Source organism: Anas acuta, chromosome Z, assembly GCF_963932015.1.
Source record: "Anas acuta chromosome Z, bAnaAcu1.1, whole genome shotgun sequence".
Taxonomy (NCBI): domain Eukaryota; kingdom Metazoa; phylum Chordata; class Aves; order Anseriformes; family Anatidae; genus Anas; species Anas acuta.
The window spans coordinates 40,558,849-40,578,240 of NC_089017.1; the positions used below are offsets into that span (position 1 = coordinate 40,558,849).

General features: G+C 37.8%; 1 pseudogene; it reads left to right on the top strand.

The window, feature by feature from the left end:
- The first annotated feature begins 964 nt into the window (after positions 1 to 964).
- On the top strand, positions 965 to 7,631 carry LOC137848157 (uncharacterized; annotated as a pseudogene).
- Positions 7,632 to 19,392: the final 11,761 nt, after the last annotated feature.

Consider the following 19,392-nt stretch of genomic DNA (forward strand, 5'->3'; position numbering starts at 1 on the left):
TTCATCTGTGTGGACGACCCATACACACAGAATTACTTAGCTCATTTATATTGTATTGAAGTGACAACGAAGTCATGAGAAACTCAGAAAAACAAACAAAAACAAACAATATTTTGTACATTTTTACAAGATTAATGAAATGGATAATATAAAGTATCAGACATCATTGTCTGAAAAAAAGTTATGTTTTTCTGAAACAGAAAATAAATAAAACTTTTTCTTACCAAAATATTATCTATAATTTCCTTCCTTTCATTTATACTTCCTGTATGAGCAAATGACATGTTAAAAGTTGAAAGCTTTCAATGAAGTATCACAAGCTAAATTTGATATACATTTTTACGTGATGAACTTTAACTTCCAGAAAAACAACAACAACAACAACAAAATGTTAATTGTTACTTAGTATTTTCAGTCTCCTAATTTTCTATGAATTTCTATGAAAATTTTCGCCACAGACAGTATAGAGCTCAGTGCCAGCATTACCTCAGTAGATTTAGGTTTGATCATTTGCAGGGAAGAAAGAAAAATTAAGGCAGTACCTGCTATTAAACAGAGTGAATGAATTCAAGCCAACGAATATTCATATTTGTTGAGTCATCATAGAAAGTGATAAGAACTAAGCAGAGATAAAAAATGTTGGTCTGCCTTTGTAGTGGATTTACATAGAAAGGTTTTAGTAGTGGGGGGGCTGCCAGGGTGGCTTCTGTGAGAAGAATACAGAAGCTGGCCCTTGTTTTAGATAAGGGCCAGTTTCAGCTGCTCCAAAGTGATCTGCTGATACCCAGAGCCAAGCCAGTAAGCAATGCTGTTTGTGCCTCTAAGAGAATATTTAAGAAAGGGAAACTGCTGTGCAACAGCAGCTGGGAGAGTGAGGAGTGAGAAACGGCCCTGCAGACACCAAAGTCAGTGGAGGAGGGGGAAGAGGTGCTTCAGGCTCCTGAGCTGAAGTTCTCCTGTGGCCATGGTGAAGCACGCTGTCCCCCTGCAGGCCATGGTGTACTTCAGTGGAGCAGATTTCCGTGCTGCAGCCCATGGAGGAATCCATGGTGGAGCAGGTGGACCTAACCTGAAGGAGGCTGCGGCCTGTGGAGAATCCACACTGGAGCAGACACTGGGTTAGACCCGTATCCCGTGGAGAGAAACCCATGCAGGAGCAGATGACCTGGTAGGGGATGCTGCCCATGGGAGACTTGTGATGGATGTTTGCTTCTGAGGGATGGACCCTGTGGCATGGGTGCATACTTGGAGCACTACTTTATGTCTAGAAATTAAGACTTGAGTTGGGTATTTGTATTGGGTATACATGGTGAAGTTTTGGTAGTGGGGAGCTGCAGGAATGACCTCTGTGAACAGAATGCAGTAGCTGCCCCATGTCAGATCAGAGCCAGTTCCAGTCACCTCCAAAGGGACCCAACACTGGCCAGGGATGAACCAATGAGCAATGTTGTTTGCACCTCTGTGAGAGCAGATTTAATAAAGGGGAAAAAAACTGCTAAAAAACTGCTGTGCAACAGTGGCTGGGAGAGAGGAGTGATACAATACGAGAGAACCAACCCTGCAGACCTCAAGATCTGTGAAGAATAGGGCAGGAGGTGCTCCATGTCCTCGTGCAGAAGTTCTCCTGCAGCCTGTGGAGAGGGACCTGCTGGAGAAGGTGGGCTGTGCCGCTGCAGCTCATGTGTCCCACAGCAGAGCAGATTTCCATGCTGCAGCTTGTGGAGGAGCTCCTGGTGGAGGAGCCCCCGGTGGAGCAGGTGGATGTGTCCTGGAGGAGGCTACTGCCCATGGAGAGCCCCTGCAGGAGCAGGCCCCAGGCTGGAGCTGCAGCCCGCGGAGGGTAGCCCACACAGGAGCAGGGGATCTGTGGGGAGATGTTACCCACCTCGAAGCAGTTTTCTCCTGATGCATGGACCCTGTGGTGTGGACTCCTGTTGGAGCAGTTCTTGAAGAGCTGCTGTCCTGTGGGAAGCCCACACAGGATCAATTCAAGAAGGACAGCATCCTGGGAGAGGGACCCCAATTTGGAGCAAGTGAAGAGAGTGGTCGTGAAGGAGCAGCAGCAGTGAAGTGCTGTAGGCTGACCACAAACCTCATTCCCCTGTGGTGCTCGGTGAGAGGAGTTGGAAGAGGATGGTTGGATGAAGGTGGTTTTAGTTTGTGTTCTTTGTTTCTCACTTCTCTACCTTGTTAGTAATAGTAAATTTGATTAATCTATCTATGCTGAGTCTGTTTTGTCTGTGGTGATAACTGCTGAGTGATGTCCCTGTCTTTAACTTAACCCTTGAACCCTTTTCATCATATTTTCTCCCCCTTTTCCTTTGAGGAGGGGGAGAGAGCTGTTGTGGTGAAGCTCAGCTGCCCACCTGAGTAAAACCACTGCAGTGTTCACAGGTACAAAAGTACCTTATCTTATTTCACTTTTAAAGTCAATTACTTAAAATGTTTCAAGTCCTTGTGCAGAATACTCTTGCTCAAATTTAAGGTAATTCAAACTTAGTCTTTGGATAACTCCCCAAGTAATTAAAGTATATGTAATTGAAGGTTCTTTATTTCCAAGCAAAATTGTTTACATGGAAATTTAACGTGTTTTATGAAAGCCATATTAAATTCACATCTTTCTTTGAATCTCTCTGTAGAAATTAAACTTGAGAGAAGAGAGATATTTTCCAGCACAAGCTAGTACTTCAGGTGTCTGGTGATTTAAAATAACCCTGTGAGTTGTTAATTTTACAATTCATTCTCTCATTTATGATGCAAAACTGCTTCTTGAAGTTATCTTGTAAAATGATTGAAGCATTTAAAATAGAATAACAAACATGAAATCATGAATAATGGAAAAATAATAAGGAAGAACTCTGCTCCCCTGTGAATTCGTACAAAGTAGTCATTGCCAAATATTTATGTGAATATGGAAGAGCACATATTCATTGCATGATTAGGTGCTCAGTTATCTCTCAAAGTACAAGAATGTCTGGACATCTTTACAGTTAAGCTAAATACGTGGACTTTAGTAGAACTATAACATCTGTCTATTAAAGACATTTTTATAAAAACTCTTTTCCTTATTTACAAGCAAAGGTAAATATTTTGTTTTTATTCTCTCACCTTTCCTTTTAATATGAAATCCTTTATCTTGACAAATTGATATTAAATACTAGTGAGCAATTCCAAACTGTCATTTCTGAGTCATTTCTTCAGGGGCTGTTTTGGTATTAGATGATCTTGCAGCTAACATATTACTCATGGATATTCTCTTTGGATCAGTCAGTCATTAATTCAGATACCAATTTGCTGTTCAAATGTTTCTTCTTCACAATCTCAACCACAGAAAACGTACAGCTATAACATAATGTCAAGTTGAAGGTGTGCTTTATGGTAAACAAGAAAAGGATGCAACATGAAGTATGCAAATTACACATGCATACTGTGAATAAGATAATATGAAAGCTTCTTTTGTTGTTTTTTTTTTTTTTTTTTTTTCTGTTTTGTTTGTAAATAATTTATTTAAAATATTTTATTAATACAAAAAGCAATATGTTTTTATTTATAAAGATTACAAAGTCTGTGTCAATAAGGTGAACATAAGGGCTTAAGCATTTTAATCAATAAAACTCCATTAAATATGCAATAGTCTGAATGTAATAAGCCTTCACAGAAAAAGTCAAGAAATTAATAAAATGTTACTCATTTGACATATGGATACTTTTGTGTTTGAGAATACAGTACAAGAATATTTATCTATTTGTCATCATTAGTGCTCTTTACGTCAGAAAAAAAAAAAAAAAAGTTGTTTAATTTTGGGTGGGAGAAAGAGGAAGATATACAATATAGTAAAATTAAAACACATTGAAACAAAATGTCCAACAAGTAACACAGTAGCTAAACAAACCAAAGAAAAATGCTAAAGAGACATTTGTGTCCATGGTGGCAGGAAACTTAGACACTTGTTGAGGTCCTCTGCTGTTGACTTCAAAGGTGATAGAGACTGGCTTTTGAGCCGGACACCCTAGTGGAATCTTCCTCTTTCAGTGTTGCAGTTGGCAGATCAGAATTGTGATTTTAAGTAATGTTATAAGAGGAAGTCATTTCCCTGTGAAGGCAATGCTGACTTTCTCGGATTCACACTTTTCTCCTTTTGATCACATGAACTATGTGACCACATCACAGAAAAAAAACATAAGAATCACAGATAGAGTTGGAAATATATATATATATATATATTTGAGAATTGAATTGTCTTGGTGCAATTTCTTATTCAGCATATGAAGTCTTAGCAGCTACCAAACCTATTTAATGAGAAATGTGGAAACGGCACTGTGAGCTATCTCTCCTGATTTTGAAAGTGCATGTTACTTTCAAACTGTAAAGAAACTTCTGCAGATAAAAGTAGGATCACACAAAGCAAGGACACAGTAAGTCAAAATGAGATAATTGGTCTCTTATGTGTTGAAGAATAAATAATGTAAGAAAATCAACCAACAATATAGAGATTAAAATATATTAAAATATTAAAATAAAAGGTAGATAAATATTCACCCCAGAAAAGAAATAAAGTCATAGGAATTATATATAAAATGAAGAAGACAAGTGAGGTTTTTATTTTATTTTATTTTATTTTATTTTATTTTATTTTATTTTATTTTATTTTATTTTATTTTATTTTGATTGAATTATACTAGAAGGTTCATTAAAGACAGACTCCTAAGAGCAAAGCCATAACTCTTAGCGTATATTCAATTCAGTTAAATGAATTTCAGATCATATGTTTATTAAGATCAAGATACAGTGATATAAAAGATTTTACCTTTTTTAACCACTAACTCTTCATATTTTATGGATATATTGATCTGTAATTTATTTAGGGATCTGCTTGTGGTAAGCAGCCTGGTGAAAAATAAGTATATAGAGAAATACAATAGCTCTTATTTCTCAAAGGGAGAAACTCCATGTAGAATTTTGATTCAGGTTAATCATACTCTCAAATTTAGTAGTACTAGTACTAGTACTAGTAGTAGTAGTCACCCTGCAAGAGGTAGGATTGTCCAATGCTTTTTATCTTCAAAACCATCCTATGGGGTTGTACAAGGTAGCATTATCCCCAAAGGTAGTGGCTATAGTGTGGTGTGTACTGATTCTTTACATGGTATAACATGATCACTGAGCTGAGAAAAAGAGTATGGATATGTACCAATATGGACTTCTGGTTTTGCTTTCACTATATAAGAGAACTTGTTGCCTATTTATGGATCTGTGTGGATGTATTTTTATGTCAGTTGCAGGTGTGCAGAACTAACTAACACTACGCTAGCTCATGTACTAGGGTTTCAGTAAGTTTTGGAGAGAGCAATCTGTGCTGTTGGCACTTCCAAGTTGATGGGCTCAGTGAAGAGATAGAGAGAAGGTAAAGAATGGTATGGCATGGCAGAGTAATTATGGAAAAAAATAGAACTAAAGAAACAAAGACAAAACCTGTGTGTAATTGACTGTCTCTCAGTGAGGAAGTAATTGGTTGTAGCTCCAAAATATTCACGGTAAGATGTGTATGGCATAGCTCATCCTTATTTCTGTTCATTCACAGATGGATTCCTACACTAATTTGATCATATAACTTTTAGTGCCTGAGCTAGTTTAGACTGCATTTTGTACGGGTGAATTGTATGTTGAATTGCATCTGGATTTCTCTGTTTCAGCTGGAAGAACAGAACATACATTTTGCTACAGTGACTTTCATTATAAATCCATGTGGTAAAATCTGTGAGGATGACATATCTGTGTTTCATAAAACAAGATTCAAACAACAGCAAAAAAAATTTAGATGACTGTTCAAATTATTTCAAAAACAACAACAACAACAACAACAACAAAACTAAATATATTTAAATGGGAGCTGTAAATATAGTTCTCTTGCCTGTTGGAGATCACATCATATACACTGAAAAACAGTTAGAAAAGTAAGGTTTTCCGTATTTTGGGGTTGTAGTTTTGACTGAAGATTACATGTTCCTATAATAAGTAATAGCAGATAAGATACATAATAGTCAGATGGGTTAATCAGTATTTTTCTTTCATCATTTTATCAGTAATATTGGCAGCCAAGAGTAGTGGGTATATTAGTGGGTATATTATTAATTTTATTTTATTTTTTTTTACAGAGTATTTAAAAGGTAAATTCCTCTATATTTATGATAAAATTGTGTTAGAAAATTTTTCAAAGGATCACACGGTAAGATAATGGTTCCTTTATTATTTATTTTTATTTTTTATTTTTATTTTTATTTTTATTTATTTTTATTTTTATTTTTATTTTTATTATTTATTTTTATTTATTTATTTATTTATTTTCAATTTGTTGTTTCACTAAGTTCCCAATCATATCCAAAATTCTTATGCACAGGCAAATTTTTTTTATCCATAAACATTTTTTTTCAGTCTTTTAAGTTAGCACTTTTTTTTTTTTTTAAATGAATAATATATAACAGAAATAATTGACTATAATCTTCTTAAACATCAATCATTCCTGTGTTTCACAATTGAAAAGTAAGTCATGACAAACAGCTTTTGACACCATTTCCCACAGCATTCTCCTCAAGAAACTGGCTGCTCTTGCCTTGGACTGGCACACGCTTCATTGGGTTAAAAACTGGCTGGATAGCTGGGCCCAAAGAGCTGTGGTGACTGGAGTTAAATCAAGTTTGAGGCCAGTCACTAGTGGCGTCCCCCAGGGCTCAGTACTAGGGCCAGTTCTCTTTAATATCTTTATTGATGATTGGATGAGGGGATCAAGTGCACCCTCAGTAAGTTTGCAGATGACACCAAGTTAGGTGCGTGTGTCAATCTGCTCGAGGGTAGGAAGGCTCTGCAGGAGGATCTGGATCGGCTGGACAGATGGGGTGAGGTCAACTGCATGGAGTTCAACAAGGCCAAGTGCCGGGTCCTGCACCTGGGGTACAACAACCCCAATCAGAGCTACAGGCTGGGAGATGAGTGGTTGGAGAGCTGCCAGGCAGAGAAGGACCTGGGAGTGATGGTTGATAGTCGGCTGAATATGAGCCAGCAGTGTGCTCAGGTGGCCAAGAAGGCCAACAGAATCCTGGTTTTCATGAGAAGCAGTGTGGCCAGCAGGGCTAGGGAAGTGATTGTCCCTCTGTACTCGGCTCTGGTGAGGCCGCACCTGGAGTACTGTGTTCCGTTTTGGGCCCCTCGCTACAAGAAGGACATCAAGGTGCTTGAGCGAGTCCAGAGGAGGGCGAAGAAGCTGGTGAGGGGCCTGGAGAACAAGTCCTGTGAGGAGTGGCTGAGAGAGCTGGGCTTGCTCAGCCTGGAGAAAAGAAGGCTCAGAGGTGAGCTTATCGCTCTCTACAGGTACATTAAAGTAGGTTGTAGCGAGGTGGGGGTTGGCCTGTTCTCCCACGTGCCTGGTGATAGGACGAGGGGGAATGGGTTTATGTTACGCCAGGGGCGTTTTAGGTTGGATGTTAGGAAGAACTTCTTTACCGAAAGGGTTGTTAGACATTGGAACAGGCTGCCCAGGGAAGTGGTGGAGTCACCATCCCTGGAAGTCTTTAAAAGATGTTTAGATGTGGAGCTTAGGGATATGGTTTAGTGGGGACTGTTAGTGTTAGGTCGGAGGTTGGACTCGATGATCTTGAGGTCTCTTCCAACCTAGAAATTCTGTGATTCTGTGATCCATGAAGGAATTGTTTCATTAATCAAAACTTGAGGTTTCTCTATCAACTTGGGTTTAGGAGCTAAACTTTTTATAAAGATCATTTATTTATTTATTTTATTTGGTTTTATACACTTATTTCAAAGTGTTGCATAGAGAATTCTAGGTTGCAGTCATCTTTCACTCTTTCATATTTTACTTTTTCAGTCACCATTAAAGCAAGGAAAACTTTTATTTTTTTTTTTTTTTCTCTACATCTTTAATGAGGGCACTGGTATCTATATGATTTAAACTCAACTTAAATTTACACGTGTACTGAGAACACACTTACATAAGAAGTGATCTTAGATTCTTATGTGATTCTTTTTATAAATGAGATAATGCTAGAAAACGTGATTGTAACAAAACATCATGTAAAATGCTTGTGAATAGCAATAATTTTATCATTACTGTCATTCTGCAGAAATATATACTCATTTTGTTCTTGCTGATTTATTTATATGTGAAGCATACATACACAGGTAATGTTTTCATCCCTCTATAAAATGCTGTGCTAATTTTTTTTTTTTTTTTTTTAGTTGGCCAACAGATAACCAATATTCATCAAAACCATGGAAAATTGTACTGGTAATTTTATTCTGTTATCATATCAAGAAAACATTCCAAAGAACTTTTATGCAGAAGTACTGACTGAGGACCATGAGCTAGAAGACTAATCTAAGTCAGTAAATGTATTTGGAGTTGTATCAGGGAAGATTATTCAAGTCCAGTTTGCAGTTGCCAACCAGGTCTGGAAGTGACAGAACCACATCCTGGTGGCATTTCATCTCTATGTTCATATCAATGACTGAACCTAACGAAACCTGACTGAGTTACCTACTTTGTAACTTTGCCCATATTCATCCAATCAGTGTCACATTATTGTATGAACAAAATCTATACTTAATAGTGTATGTATCAGGAAAAAAAAAAAAAGAGACCATACTGATAGACTTCATAAGTGGGAATCCCAGCAAAGCAAAAGCTATACATTTCATACAAGCATATTGTCACAAGAATGGGAATCTGTCTGAAAAAAGTTACTAAGATAGCTTTGTGGAGCTCTGTAAGAATCTTTCTATGATGAATGATAAGGATAGAGGTCATTGTCTGAGAATGAGTAAATGGACAGAGGAGTCCTAGTTACTTGGATAATAAATCTTGATAATTAGGTTGGAAAAAACCTGTGCAGTGCATAGCAGTTCCTTATGATGAATGAGAGAGAGAAGATAACAAATACTTGCAGAAACAAAGGCAAGCTGAAAAACTGCTGAATGTGGAAAAAATTGCAGCAAGATTATTTATTATTATTATTATTATTATTATTATTATTATTATTATTATTATTATTATTTATTTATTTATTCATTTATTTATTTATTTTGGGCTGGTGCTCAATGGTTGTACAACCAGCAGAGAAATAATCTTTCTGTACCACAAGTTTATATTCTCTGTTCCTGACAACTATAATTTTTGCTTTCCTTTCATTTTGCTTTTTCTGTCCTTTTTAAAAGTTGGTGGACAAGAGATATAAACTATTTGGCTATTAACTTTTATTCTTAAGAAGTCATCAGCAAATCTGTTTCAGAATCCAAATCTCCAAAGTTACATTCTCTCCTTTTTAACATCCTAACCATATTCCATATTTGAGGATCTGGTTGCAGTCTTTGAAATAAAAATCAATAAATGTGAAACTGAAACATGTATTGCAAAAAGAAAAACAAAAGCAAATAAACAAACAAACAAACAAACAAACAAAACAACAAAACCACACACACACTGCTACTCCATATTAGAATTCATATCAAATAGTACTGTCCTTTACAGGGGATTTTGTTTGTTTGTTTGTTTTGTTTTGTTTTAAGGCATTAGTTAATGTTTCTTATAAAATTACTGATGCATTGAAAACATATTAAAGGTATTGTTGACTAGGGCCAACAAGACAGCACTTTAGAGAACAGCTTTGGGGCTTCTGCTTGGACTTTGTATACTTTTTCAGGTCTGCAGGATAAAAACTAATTAGCTAAGTAAACATATCAAGCTACTGATATTTTATAACTTTTCTGAAACATACCTATGAGCAAATTCTGTTTCAAAGCCTAGCAAGAAAGAAGCAAGAAAACAATCTCATAAAGGGAATTGACTTGTCACTTCAAAGGAGTAGCAGAGCTGGAAAAGTATCCAGATTTCATTCAATTTCTAATGCTTATATCATTTAAATTCATTGGTTCCTTGTTTGATTTGGTAGAATGGTGACAGTCAATCTTTAATATTAGAAGTGAACTTCTACAGTAACCAAAACTTATACAGTACCCAAAATTTACTTCTATATATATCCATAGATAAAAACTAAGTAAATTGAAAAATTACTATGAGACTCTCTGAATTGTAAATACTGTAGAAGCCTTCATTTTCTTAGAAATGGCTTGGAACCAGATGGACATTTCAATTTTCAGAGGAAACTGAAAGCAGGTTTGTATCTTTAGTATAGGATTACTTTAGAACTAAAAATAATTGTTGCTAAACTGTATGTCTATTTTTTTTGGTCAAAAGACCATAGAATCATAGAATGACTCAGGTCAGAAGGGACCTTAAAGATAATATAACTCCAACCCTCCCTGTCATCGGCAGGGATTCACCAACTATATCAGGTTGGTGGAGGCTCCATCCAGCCTGGTCTTGAACATCTTTAAGGATGGGGCATCCACAGCTTCTCTTGGCAACTTCTTCCAGTGCCTTGCTACCCTTAGGTGAAGAATTTCCTCCTAATGTCTAATCTAACTCTTCCCTCTTAGTGTTTAAGACCATTCCTCCTTGTCCTATCATTACCTGTTTAACTATTGAAAGTCTGTGCTGAGGTGGAGACTTTTCTCCAGGCTGAACAGCCCCAGCTGTCTGAGTCTTTCTTCACAGGAGAAGTGCTCTAGTCCTCTGATCCTCTTTGTAGCCCTACTCTGTATTTCCACAAACAGGTCCACATCTTTCTTGTGCTGGGGGCCGCAGACCTGGATGCAGTACTCAAGGGGCGCCTTGCAAAGTCAGAGTAGAGGAGAACTCCCTTGACCTGCTGGTCATAACTCTTTTAATGCAGCTCAGGATGCAGTTGATCTTCTGGGCTGCAAGTATACACTTTTGTCTCATGTTGAGCTTTCCATCCACCAGAATCCCCAGGTTCTTCTCTGCAGGGCTGTTTTCAATGAGTTCTTCTCCCATGCTCATGTGTGGGATTGCTCCAACCCAGGTGCACCTTGCACTTGGATTTGTTGAATCTCATTTGGTTCACCTGGGCCCACTGTCCAATTACCTTTGGATGGTATCTCTTTCTTCTGTTGTATTGATTGCACCACTCATCTTTGTGTCATCTACAAACTTGCTGAGGGTGTACTCAATTCCATTGTCTATGTCATTGATAAAGATACTGAAAAGCACCTGTCCCAAGATAGACCCCAAGGTACACCGCTCATCACTGGTTTCCACCAGGACATAGAACCATTGACCACTATTATATTTGACCATTACAGCAAGTTGAGTATCAGCCATCTGTGTGCCCTGGCAGCCAGGAGGGCCAACCGTATCCTGGGCTGCATCAAGCACAGCATCATTAGTCAGTCAAAGGAGGTGATTGTCCCACTCTACTCTGCGTTGGTCCGGCTTCAACACACTTTGTACTGTGTGCAGTCCTGGGCACAACAGTACAAAAAGGATGTAAAACTGTTGGAGAGTGTACAGAGGAGGGCAACAAAGATGGTGAAGGGACTAGAGGGGAAGACATATGAGGAGTGGCTGAGGGCACTGGGCCTGTTCAGCCTGGAGAAGAGGAGGCTGAGGGGAGACCGCATCACGTTCTACAACTCCCTCACGAGAGGATGTGCAGAGGCAGGATTCTCTGTCAATAGCAGTGATAGAGAACTGCTTAACACCTGTGGGAATGGTGTTAAGCTGCGGCAGGAGAAATTTAGGCTTGACATCAGGAAGAGGCTCTTCACCGAGAGGGTGGTTGCACACTGGAACAGGCTCCCCAGTGAAGTAGTCACTGCAACAAGCCTGTCTGAATTTAAAAAGTGATTGGACTGTGCACTTAGTAACATGGTCTAAATTTTTGGGTAGACCTGTGCAGCGCCAGAAGTTGGACTTGATGATCCTTATGGGTCCCTTCCAACTCAGAATATTCTATGATTCTATGATTTGTGAAGCCATCAAGCCAATTCCTTACCTACCAGGTAGTCTACCCTTCAAATACCCTTCTAAATGTTTCCAATTTAGAAATTAGGTTGTCATTCAGGACTGTGTCAAAGGCCTTACAGAAATCCAACTAGATGACATCAGACAGTCTTCCCTTGTTGACTGATGCACTTACTCCATTATAGAAGGTCACCAGGTCAGTCAGTCACGGTTTACCCTTCGTGAAGCCCTGCTGGCTGTCCCGGATCACTTCCTTGTCCTGCATGTGCCTTAACATTGGCTCCAGAAAGATTCGTTCCATAATCTTCCCAGACACAGGGGTGAGGCTCACCAGTCTGTAGATCCCCAGGTCTTCCTTTCTACTTTTTTTTTAAAATGGGGGTGATGTTTCCCTTTTTCCAGTCACCAGGGACTTCGCCTGACTGCTGTGTTTTTGCAAATATGATGGAGAGTGGGTCGGTACCTACATCAGCCAACTCCCTCAGGACCCTGTCATGCATGACATCAGGGCACATAAACATGTAGTTGTTATGCTGCATCAGGAGGTCTTGAACTTGCTCTTCACTGGGAGCGACTCTGCTGCCCCAGCCCCCATCTAGAGGTTCTAGAGAGAAAATATGTAGTTTTCTGTAGTGTAGGAATTATTGTGCAACCAAATTGGTATAAACTAATTGTTGATAGAAGATGCATTTAAGAAAGCATGGAGTCCATGTGTTTTACAGAATTTTCTGTTATTCTGTCTTTGAGTTCAATAAAAGGCAGAGCTTATTAAATTTGTCATTTTAAATGTCACAGATATGTGTTTCATAATCATTTACCTGATAGCTCCATGGAACTATATTTTTTTAGGATCAGTCAGTAGTAAAAGATTGATAGAAATTAGAGAAATTAGGTGAGAATATAAGAAAAACGATGTGAAATGTAATGAACCAAAGAAGAAGAAGAGGAAGGAGAAGAAGTAGAAATCCATTAACTATGCAGTTGCATTCATATTAATCTGTTATAAGTTAACATATTTAATGTGTTATCAATTAACATTCTGGGAAGTCAATTATCATTTAATGCAATAGTCTGTACCAATTTAAGTAGATATCACCTAGCATTATTAAGGGGAGAGTTTTCAATAGTGAATGTCTGTAGGCTATGTTGCTGCATTCTTTGGAAATATGCAAATCACTGAAGTGTAAAGCTGGTCATTTGTTTGACCTCTGATGACAAAACATTCAGAAATACATAAATAAATATGACAGCCTTTTTGTTTGCATGAAGTCCATACTTTGTTGAATGTTTGCATTTCTACTTAAGAACAGAATAGAAAAACAGCAACTACAACAACAACAAAACAAACAAACAATCAAATAAAAAGAATGGAACGGAACAGAACAGAATGGAATGGAACAGAGCAGAGCAGAGAGGAATGGAATGGAATGGAATGGAATGGAATGGAATGGAATGGAATGGAATGGAATGGAATGGAATGGAATGGAATGGAATAGAATAGAATAGAATAGAATAGAATAGAATAGAATAGAATAGAATAGAATAGAATAGAATAGAATAGAATAGAATAGAATAGAATAGAATAGTTCTCTACAAAGATCTTTGAATCCAACTGTCTGACCACTTAACGGCATGTATATGTGTTTTTATTTTAAACAATATGTAAATGTGTACAACAGTATATATGCTTTTATTTTGCACAATGCTTATTTTGTTTATATAACATGAGTCATGGATGTAAATTTAATTGTGGGTTGAAATATGAACTAACAGTATAGTACCGTAGTATTATTACAAATATAATATAACATTCTTTAAAAGATGCCATGAAAAACTCACAAGCTGATTTATTTATTAAACAGAGATGTAATCAATTATTACACAAGAGTCTCTCTCTATGTCATTCCAAGTTTCTTTTAAGTTATAGTAGATACTTTAAGCATTATTTGTCTCCCTAAAATGAAAACATTTAATATAGTCTGTGATGTATGTAGCAACTGGAACAGCAGGGCTCTAAATATTTGTCAATATGAAGGTTCATTCATACCTATTTCCTCCAGTTGTCCTTATAACTCAGTATTGGCAGGACAGAACAAACAGGTCTGAACTTCTTTGTGTATTTACAGCTCCACTCAGCCATTCTCAGAAGTGCACTAGACAAAATGTGCTATTGCAGACCTTGATTTTGCTCTTACCTGAGTAATGTGATACATATAACTTAAATAATCCTAGAAGCAAAATATCCCAAGGTGGAAAAATTGGAGCAATAACCAAAACTGCACATACTCACAGTTATACCAAAAATCAGCTGGTTTCTGCATGTACTTTTGAAGTTCCCTGTCCATTCTAAGATTTAATTAGATGCTATTAATCAATATTTAAATAAATCTTTTTTGACAACTGAAATCTTACAGCTTGAAGTAACACATTGTAAACAAATTATATAAATCATTATATTATACGTTATACAGAGAATTTTAATTATAACCTTAGCTTGGCTGAGAATTTAGACCATCTAGACTGTAACTGAAATGGATATCCATACTGAAATATTAAGGTTATTAGAAAATATTTAACCAAAAGAAATAAACAAACAGAATGGTTGTCATGTAAATAGAACAAGTATCTTGTCTCCATCTTTTTTTCTTGATGTGGTGAGGGTTTTTTAGTTATTCAGGTATCACAATTCAAAAAAAAAACCCAAACTTCTGAGAAGGTGGATCATTATTATCAATACTTCACGATACTAATGCACAATATGTTTCATTTACTCACTGAGTATAAGTCCACTTGAGCATGAGCTTTCAAAATTAAAAAGGTAAGTGGTGTCTGGTGGATCCAAAAATTTGTATAAAGAGTAATAAGTTTATCATAGGTGCAATCATGATGTGTTATTACTCTTTCTAAATTATACATGTATGTACTCACTATCCTCCTTTATGTCCATTGCTTTTCTATGGCACTTTCTGAGCTGGATTAAGCAATAAAATTAGCATCCCAGGACTTCCAGGTCATAGTTTCGTAATAAAATCAGAGTATTATAAATCATTCTTGTTTTGTGCACAATAAATATTTTTAATCATCCCATCAGTAAAACCTACATAGGCCAAATGGTACACACATCAGAGCTGGAGAACTGCTGTCACAGCAGATGTTAAGATACAGCTTTCAGATCCTAATTTTTCTCCACTACTTTATGAAAACATAATTTCTCAAAAAAGAAAAAGATTTTTTTCTTCTTCTTTTATTCTAGTTTATTTGATTACTTCCCAGAAGAATGAATTTGAAAAAAAAAAAAAAATAAAATGCATTTCCCTGCATTAGATCACTTTCTTCTCAAAAAGGAACAAGTTAAAAAATAAAAAAATAAAAAAACAGAAGTATGTTATAAGGTTTTGTTTTCATTAAAAATTCAGAATCTTTTTAATTTTTGTTACAAATCTGGTTTCAAGACATAAGTTTTTATTACAAGAAGGGAAAGGAAGGGAAGGGAAGGGAAGGGAAGGTACGGGAAGGGAAGGGAAGGTACGGGAAGGGAAGGGAAGGGAAGGGAAGGGAAGGGAAGGGAAGGGAAGGGAAGGGAAGGGAAGGGAAGGGAAGGGAAGGGAAGGGAAGGGAAGGGAAGGGAAGGGAAGGGAAGGGAAGGGAAGGGAAGGGAAGGGAAGGGAAGGGAAGGGAAGGGAAGGGAAGGGAAGGGAAGGGAAGGGAAGGGAAGGGAAGGGAAGGGAAGGGAAGGGAAGGGAAGGGAAGGGAAGGGAAGGGAAGGGAAGGGAAGGGAAGGGAAGGGAAGGGAAGAAGAGATTGGTTGGAAGGGACCTTCAGGGATCATTTGGCCCAATGTCTTGACCTCTTTAAGTGTTACCAAAGGTTAAAAGAAATTAATGAGGTCATTGTTCCAGTGCCTCTGGATTGATGCCTCCAGGCATTAATTACCTCTCATTAGAAGTCCGTTCCAGTTTTTGACTACCCTCACAGAAAATATTTTTTTCCTAATGTACAGTTTGAACCTCCCCTTGTGAAGCTTTGTGCCATTCCAGTGTGCCCAGTCATGGGTTAGCAGGAAGAAGAGACTGGCATCTCTTTCTCTCCTCAGGATGTTTCCAACAGCAATGAGGTTGCCTCTGATCCGTCTTTTCTTCAGACTAGACAACAAGACAACACAAGCATATTTGACCTGTCCTCATAGGCATGCCTTCCTCACCAATATGATGTATGTTGCATCACAAGTCTGTAAAACAGGTAATGAATTAGTTAAGATGCATGTATGTATATATGTATGTATGTATGTATTTATTTATTTTTATAAAGCCTGGCAAATGTCTGTGATACTTTTAAGTGCCAACCTTCAAAAATAAGGAAAACTGTACAACTGAAAAAGTAACTACCATTTTAATAAAATATGTTTTTTATGAAAGTGTTACAAAGAAGAAAAAAAATATATTATTTCCTTTGTACAGGTATACTGTAAAATAATTGATACTTCCTGTGAATTTAATGCAAAGAGCTATAAATTCCCTCATATTTGTTTCTTCAGGAGCCATATTAAACTCTTGAGTTAGTGGGAAGATGGGGAGGTACTGAAAACAAGTACTTTGTCCTGTAATTGAAACTATCTGAAGAATAACTTTACCTTGTTACTGTATTTTTAAGGCAGCAGCCTTAAAATGTATTTTGAACAATTATTATGCTTAACATACACATAATATACTGTGCTAGCAGTAGGAATTTGGAAACCTTATACCTGAGAAACATTACTTTTCTTGCACATTTCTGTAAAGATAGATCTTTGTGGGTTGTCATTGTAGTGGGTTTACGTGGCAAGGTTTTGGTAGCAGGGAGCCATAGGGGTGGTTTCTATGAGAAAGATCTAGAAGCTGCCCCATGTTTGGTAAGGGCCCCATTGTTCTCCAGAGCTGACCCAATAAGCGATGTTGTTTTGCGCCTCTGTGAGAGCATATTTAAGCCAGGGAAAAAAATGTTGCGCCACACAGCAGCTGGGAGAGTGAAAGGAGTGAGGAACGGCCTTGCAGGTGCCAAGGTCAGTGCAGAAGGAGGGCGAGAGGTGCTCCAGGCGCCGGAGCAGAAGTCCCCTGCAGCCTGTGGTGAGGACCATGGTGAAGCAGGATGTCCCCCTGCAGCCCATGGAGTACCATGGTGGAGCAGGGTTCCATGCTGCAGCCCGTGGAGGAGACCACGGTGGAGCAGGTGGGCTTGCACTGACGGAGGCTGCCGCTTGTGGAAGACCCTTGCCGGAGCAGATTCTGGGCCGGACCTGTCGCCCATGGAGGGGAGACCACGCAGGAGCAGGTGACCTGGCAGGAGCTGCTGCCTGTAGGGGAGCCAGGTTGGAGCAGTTTTCTCCTGAGGGATGGACCCCGTGGTATGGACCCATATCTGGAGCAGCTCTGGAAGAGCTGCTGCCTGGGGGAAGCCCACGCCAGATCAGTTCATCAAGGACTGTATCCCGTGGGTGGGACCCCACAATACAGGGGATGAGAGTGACAGAGGAGTGGCAGAGAAGAAGCGCTGTAGACTGACCATAACCTCCATTCCCCCATTCCCCTGCACTGCTTGGGGGGGAGGAGGTGGATGGGGGGAAGGTGCTTTTGTTTTCTTTCCTTTGTTTCTCACTTCTCTAGCTTGTTAGTAATAGGCAATAAATCTTACTATCTCCCTATGCCGTGTCTGCTTTGCCCGTTACAATAATTACTGAGTGATTTTCTCATCCTTATCTCAACCTTTGAGCCCTTTTCATATATTTTCTCCCCATTCCTCTTTGAGGAGGGGGAGTGAGAGAGCGGCTGTGGTGGAGCTTGGCTGCCCACTCGAGCGGAACCATGACAGTCATTTAACCCTTGTCTATAATCTGTTTTGCAACACACATGGAAATAAACATTGGATGAATAATTTTTCTAATGGTAAAGAGATTATTTAGTTGATGAGTGAGTTAATGTATGGAGAATCAAAATATATAATGATACTTTTTCCCTCCCCCCATGGGAATATTTTTATTGTTGGTAGCAACAAGAGTTTCAGATGGTGACCAGCTTCTTTGCTTCTGCTATTAACTAAAAAGTGTTCTTGTATATACTCTGTGGTGTCTTCAACCACTTCACGAGGATGTGAAGTCCCAAGAGGTAAAAGCAGACTTAAAAATTAATTCTGTTTTTTATAGAGTTGTAGTTCTTGCCTGAAAAGAAGGCAAGACACTGATTAAAGATTTAAATTCATAATTTTTGCTGTTCTGAATAATTAAACAAAAACAAAACCAAAAACAAACAAAAACACACACACACACACAAAAAACAAAAACAACACTTAGAATAGCAGAGCCTTCATATTTAGAATACCAATGCAGATTAAATTCTGCTGAAAGATTAACAGCAACAATAAAAATCAATAAAAATAAAGAGTGCCTGAATTAGAAGTAAATTTCTCATTTATAATAGTCCTCTTTATGTAAAACTAAAAGCAAGTTATCTTCCTAACACAACGAAATTCTTCAAGAAAAGTGGGAGATGTTAGGAAGACAAACTTTTCCTGTTCTTATTGCATATGCAGCTAAAGTGCAAACAGTATCCAATGAGCCATGAAAGTAATATTTTCTAGTAGCTTTACACTTAATGGGATGCAGATGCAACAATAAATTGACATACTCTGCAAAATCTATGATGCTATTGAGAGCAACTGTAAAATTGAAATGAAATCTTTGCTTCTGTGAATAAAAGAAAACACAGAAGCTCTTTTCTTTCTTAACCTCAACTAATTTTTTTTTTTCTAATACATTTACAAAGGAGAGGGAATGTTGATCAAAGTAGGTGAATGTACCATAAAAGCATTCGTCCTTGAAGGAAAACAAACAAACAAACAAAACAAAACAAAACAAACAAACAAACAAACAAAACAGACACCTTTCTTAACCATTAAAATGGCAATTTCTGCAAAGAAATTATTCTGTGTATACACAAAACCCAATGGATTTCATTAATTGTGAACTTAGAGGTTTGTTATTAAAGTAACTATATAGGAACACATTTGGACCCTCCTACCTATTCATTTGTAACTAGTACAAACCAAAATTAACCCACAGATTTGTTTTTGGCAATTCAGCATGGTCAATCAAGCACTATGCAGCAGCAAACCTTTCTCCAAAGTAAACCTAAGAAATTAATTACATACTAAATTATTAGTGCACAATAACTGTCTTAGCTTAACTGATATCATGGTTGAGTGTGGCTGAAATAATTTGAGATAAGGTTAGACAAATTTGTAATAAGGCTATACAATTTGTAATAAACTGTTTCTGGCCTGGGAGAAGACGTGGGAATTGCAAAATTGACCCAAAGTCTGCAGGAAGTAAGAAGCAGAAGCACAATTCAACTAATTAAGACCATCAAATACAAAGTTTTCCTGAACTAAGTTGATAGATTTAACCCCTTCCTTGCCCATAGGACACCATACTTGTAAGAAGCCATACATCTCTTTCTATTATGTATCTGTCT